We start from the raw sequence: 6,000 nt of genomic DNA on the forward strand, positions 1-6,000 counted from the left end.
AGCAAACAGATATCCATGAGAGGGAAAATTGGGAACCAATTGGGACAGACCATTCAAAATCATAGGCAGAGCGAATAAGGGTTCATTCCAACTAGAGACAATGGAAGGAAAATAATTACCAAACAATTAGAATATCAGCCGCCTCAAATACTTCAACTTCTAGAAAATAAGAAGTACCCCCCCCCCTCGAGTTGTACTCTTTTTTCCCTCACTTGAGTTTTGTCCCAATTGGGTTTTCTCAAGGAGGTTTTTAACGAGGCAACGAGAGGGACATTTTAGGTCGAAGTATAAGAAGAACGAATTGGTTTTTTTTTTCATTGCCTGACTCCTCAACACTCTCCAAGTCGACCAATGGGGACCAGATACACCAGGGACTAGGACTCGAACGCTAGCCAACACCCAAAACTTGTAACTTTTTCCAATTAATAGAAATTCATATTTATCAGAATCATTCTAACGAAAGGTTATGTTCGGCCATACTCGAACAACACCTACCGGCCCTCAGTCTCAACTTAACGAAAGGTTAAGTTCGACTATGCTCGAACAATACCTACCGGCCGTCGACCGCAACTTAACGAAAGGTTAAGTTCGACCATGCTCGAACAACACCTACTGGCCCTAGGCCGCGACTTAATGAAAGGTTAAGCTCGACCACGCTCGAACAAGACCTGCCGATCCTCAACCATAACTTAACGAAAGGACAAAGTTTGACTAAGCTCGAACAAACATCTACCGGCCCCCGACCATGATTTAGTAAAAGGTTAATATCGACTAAGTTCGAACAAACCTTTCGGTCCTCGATCATATCTCAGCTAAAGAGACATACTCGATCTATATAGATAAAGGGACGATTTAGCCTATGGCTATTCAGCCCAAGGACTACGGTCATCTAAAGGACGACAACCAAAAATATAAAGGAGCAAAACATACAAGTACAGAAACAAATCACGGCAAATAAGAAAGACACAAGTGAAGGCAAAAGTCAACTTTGATATTCATAGATAAGAGTTTGTTACAAAGGCTCTTGGAGACGCCAAGCAAAAACACACAAAAAGGTTTAAAAAAGAATTACTGGCCATCGCCATCACGACCCTCAACATCCTCAGCAGCCCGATCTTCAGCAACACCACCACCCTAACCATCGACACCATCACCATCCCGGCCTCCAGCATCCTCTCCATCCCCGCCCTGAGGGTAAATAGAATCATACCAGGCGTCCTCCTCAAGGCGATATATGGCATCATCCTCATCACTGTGGTACAAAAGTGCTTATATATTTGTGGTACAAAAATCTAGATATTATTGTTGTACTATAATTAATTATCAAGGTTTTCTATACATTAATTTATAATAATAAGAAAACTCATAATCAGATATTTAACGTTTAAAATTAATACTAACAATCGAGATATGCAGACAACAGTTTCCTACATAAAGTGCAAGAACTAAAAAATGATGGTTTAGGGAACGTTAGTTCATATATCAACAACAAATTTACACACATCTCAGTATACGAGTTGTGTTCATATCTTCTTAATTTCCAGAAACGTTTTCTTTGCCTCATAATAGTTCAAGTTTTATTTCTAAATAAATTTTAATGATAAAATAAAAGAAATGGCCACAAAGTAGACATATTATTTCAATCAGTGCACTGAGTAGGCTAATCGATCTCCCTCACATCAATCTCCTAGCTAGAAATGAAACAGTTGCAATGAGTCTGAATTCATTCAAATAGATAATACAACCAAAAGTCACAACCATTCGAATAAGTAAATCACGGAAACATCATTTAAATATATAGGCACCTTTTCTTTTCTTTTTTTCTTCATAATTTATTTTTCTAAGAAACAAAATAAGTCTAAATATCTTTAAAAGAAAAGTAAAACAAATTAGAAAGTTAATCTGACAATTCTCCAGTTGGATATATAGTGTGCATTGGAGTCTAAAGATATTAGACTCAAACCTGTTCTGATGACAACAATTTCCTAATGATTATTCCATGCATGTATAGCTTAATCAAAACGAATTGATGTCATATACAGATCAAAAAAGTAAGCAGAGAAAAATAAAGCATCGAAACAAAGTCTGAATAAAAGTAACATTACAACCATATCAAAATATTTTATCAGAGAAAATTAACGGAGATTTATTACAAGCACCAGATCGAAGTCTCCTTTCTCTAACCAACATGCAAACAGAAAATTATAAATAAAAAAACATTCATTGTTCCACAACCACAATCGGCATATGCTAAACAGCTACTCCTTTAATTCTCTGCTGGTGGTGGCAAATTCAAATCTGGCAAACGATATCCTTCCCCTACCGCGGGTTCAGCCACATTAAGATCAGGGACTACGTCGCGCCTTTCTGAAGGTGCTTCTTCCACCGCGGTGTCTCCAGCATTTCCGGCAACTTCTTCTTCTTGTTGTTGTTGCATTTGCGCCTGCAGATCAGCAAACTCCTCCCTGTTAAAAGTAGGAGGAGGATACACACCTTTCCACCCGCGGTTAGGATGCGAATTCATGTGCCCGAACAAAGCTTTAACCGAATGGAAGTCTTTGTGACACACCACGCATGTGTTCTCCGGCTGAGGAGAAGGAGGAGGATTCGCCGGTGCAGCAGGTGGGGTTGCAATCAGTAGAGGAACATTCGGCCTCACACTACGGGTTTGGTTGGCCGCACCCATCCCTCTTCTTGACGATCCTTCCCCCGCAACCAACGTGCTTCCTCTCTTCCTCGGAGTAGCAACAGCAACATTGACTACAACGCTGGCGCTGCTTCCACCAGCACTGCCACCGGGTCTGGTGGGAATAGCGGTGGGGTTCACTTGAATCCCACTAGCAGGAGTAGTGGGATTTTGGGAAGTAGGAGGAGGGGCGGGAGTAGGTGATTGAGGGCTTTTGGAGACACCCTTATCGCGGCTGCCGCCAGTGTTCGTCATTTTCAACAAAAAAAGAAAAAGGAACAGAGATTTTCAGATGAAAGGAAATAAGAAATGCAAAGTTGGTGGTACTAGAAAGACAACGTTGGTGACAGATTATATATATACTGAGGATGGAGAAACGTTTGAAGTTTGGCAGTTATCATCCCTAGTGTTGGTTCAGAAGAGTCGTTTGCAAATTTGTTATAAAATTTAAAACTATTTTAGTAACTTCTCAAAATTTTAATTCAAATCAAGTACCAAAAAAAGAATAACTTTCATGCATTTACCATCTTTTAGGATTATGTCAATATTCACGTAATACTATAATTTTGACTTGAAAATGGGTTGAAACAGAAGGGAAAGACCATTTTGGTGTAACTAAGATAACGATGAAATAACACTTCTTTTTAACGTAATTTAGATGGAAAATTGATATTTATTTACTCATATCTGAAACTCAAACAAAAACATAATCATGTAAACAGCACATATAAAAGTAACCTTTTTTTTAGCTAGTCGAATTTTTCTTGGTACATTAGATAAAAAAGAATCAATTTTTAAAATTAATTTTAGATGGATTTGATATTCATTTTCTCTCATATGAAAGATTTAAAAAAATATTTGTTTTAATTATGTGGTAATACACACGAAAGACAAATACTGATTTTCACCCGTGAAAATTTTCAGTATCTTAAATGAAAAGATCATTATTGAGTTTCTAAACCTAGCATCATTTGGTAGATTTGCGTTTTAGCAATTTTAAAAACAGTTATACTTAATAAATTAATTACCTTTCGTGATGTATGATGAAGGATTTTGCTGCCTTTCAAATGAATTCGACGTGAAATATGTGCCCTATATTTGGAGGAAAAAAATGTCTGCCTAATTTTGTTGTTTGCTGTGATCAAGCAGAGGAAAAGCGTCCACTAAAATATAACTTTTAAGACGATCGATTTCATTAAAGAAAAATATAGCTAATTTAATCCTTTTTCATAAAAGATAGTTGCGGAGTAGGGGTTTTCAAACCGATCTAGAAAAGTCAAACCAAACATATTAAAAAAATCAATTAGGCTTGGTTTGATTTGGTTAGGTATAAAAAACTCAAACAAACCGACATATAAATATATAATTTTTATATATACTTTTAAGATTTTATATAAAATTTTCTTTAAGATATGTCTAGAATATTTAGGATTCTCTCGTGGGATGTAATAATTAATAGAATTACAAAGTGCATTCATTTTTATTTATTTTAAATAATGGGTTGTATGACAAGAGTGAGTTGCTCTAGTTGTGAGCACCCTCCACTTCCAACCAAGCTCTTGTGAGTTCGAGTCACCCCAAGAGCAAGGTGGGGAGTTCTTGGAGGGAGGGAGTCGATGGTCCATCGGAAACAGCCTCTCTACCCCAGGGTAGGGGTAAGGTCTGTGTACACACTACCCTCCCCAGACCCCATTAGTGAGATTATATTGGGTTGTTATTTTTTTCATTACTTTTTTATCAAGTGTTATTGAAATGCGTCAATCAGCTCTTTGTTCTTCCATATTCATGTGCCAAGACTTTATCTTTTTCAAATTTGAAATGATATTTCGATAACTTAAAATTAAATATAACAATATCATTATTTAGGTATCATATGATTTTTATGTTTAATTATTAAATTCGGTTAATCTTGAAAGTATACATCAACGAAAAATTATTGTTAGACGATTAAGAAAATAGTGTTACTAAAAAGATTTTTCCATAAGAATATTTTAATACAGATTTTACTCATTTTTTTAAAATTTTTACGGAATATATATTCACTTATCAAAACTTTATCTATAACTTTAACAAAGTAAAGTTGAAATAATATTCATGTAACAAAAAAATCCGAAAAATTCAATAAAACCAAACCAATCCAAACTGATATAGTTGGTTTGGTTTGATTTTGATAAAAACCAAACCAACCTGATTCATGTATACCCTCGCGGCAACACCTAATTAGTAATGAGTGTCATTTACATTGCTTCGCAAATTCTTATTTTATATTTACACATACGGTTGTGATATTAATATTTGTTTTCTCTCACAGACACATCAATTTATGACAGGAAGTAAATCCGTAAAATCAGTACAACCTAGACCAAAATATAATTACAAGGCGAATTATAACATAATTATGTCGATCTGGTTTACGAAATTTTTGTGTATGTCACGAATAGACGAAAAGCTGAAATTCTGAAACTACTTCTTTGGCGGATTGGTAGTACAGAAGTTGATAGAGTTATTTTTTAGTGACTTGAGCGGAAACAAGCTTATGAAACATTAATGGAAGAAAACATAATATTATTTAAGTAAATAAACATACAAGATTTCTATGTATATATGTATCTAAACTCTTTGCTATTTGGTACTTTGACTTTGAACCTGTAGTATTCTATTAAATATGCTAAACCTTCAACTAATTGAAAATTCTGCTTTTGTTCTTTCAAATTGGGATTCAAATGATATTGTTAGGCAGATTGTACAAGAAGTTTACTATAGAGGATTCATGAAGCAAGGCTAAGAAGGAACTGGAGCAGCTATACTTCTATCCTGATTGAGTTAGTTGATTATATAGTTCTGACCCATTTGTATTTATGAGAATTGAGAAGTGAGTTTAGTAGAGATAGTTGGGTTAGGGAGTCTAAGGCTTGTTGCTTGACTGCCTGATTTTGTTCTTACTTTTGTACTGTACACTTTATTACTTGGTAAATAAAATTCTTTACTTACCAAAAATAAATAAACTGGGATTCAAAAATCATGCTTTCAGCCTGCAATTCCCACGAGTTTAGCACTTCATTAATTGTTAATTTTAGCACTCCATGAGTAAATTACATCGTACAACTTTCAATACTATATTGTATCAGATTTGACATGGACCGGGTTGGTTTATTTTTTATCAAAACCAAACCAAACCAGTTATATCGGTTTGGATTGGTTCGGTTTTGTCGGATTTTCAGGTTTTTTGTTACTTAAATATTATTTCAATCTTACTTTGTTAAATTTTTTATAAGTAAATTTATGTATAGTAAAAATTTAAAAACTTGACAAAT

This window comes from Nicotiana tabacum, chromosome 17, assembly GCF_000715075.1.
Source record: "Nicotiana tabacum cultivar K326 chromosome 17, ASM71507v2, whole genome shotgun sequence".
Taxonomy (NCBI): domain Eukaryota; kingdom Viridiplantae; phylum Streptophyta; class Magnoliopsida; order Solanales; family Solanaceae; genus Nicotiana; species Nicotiana tabacum.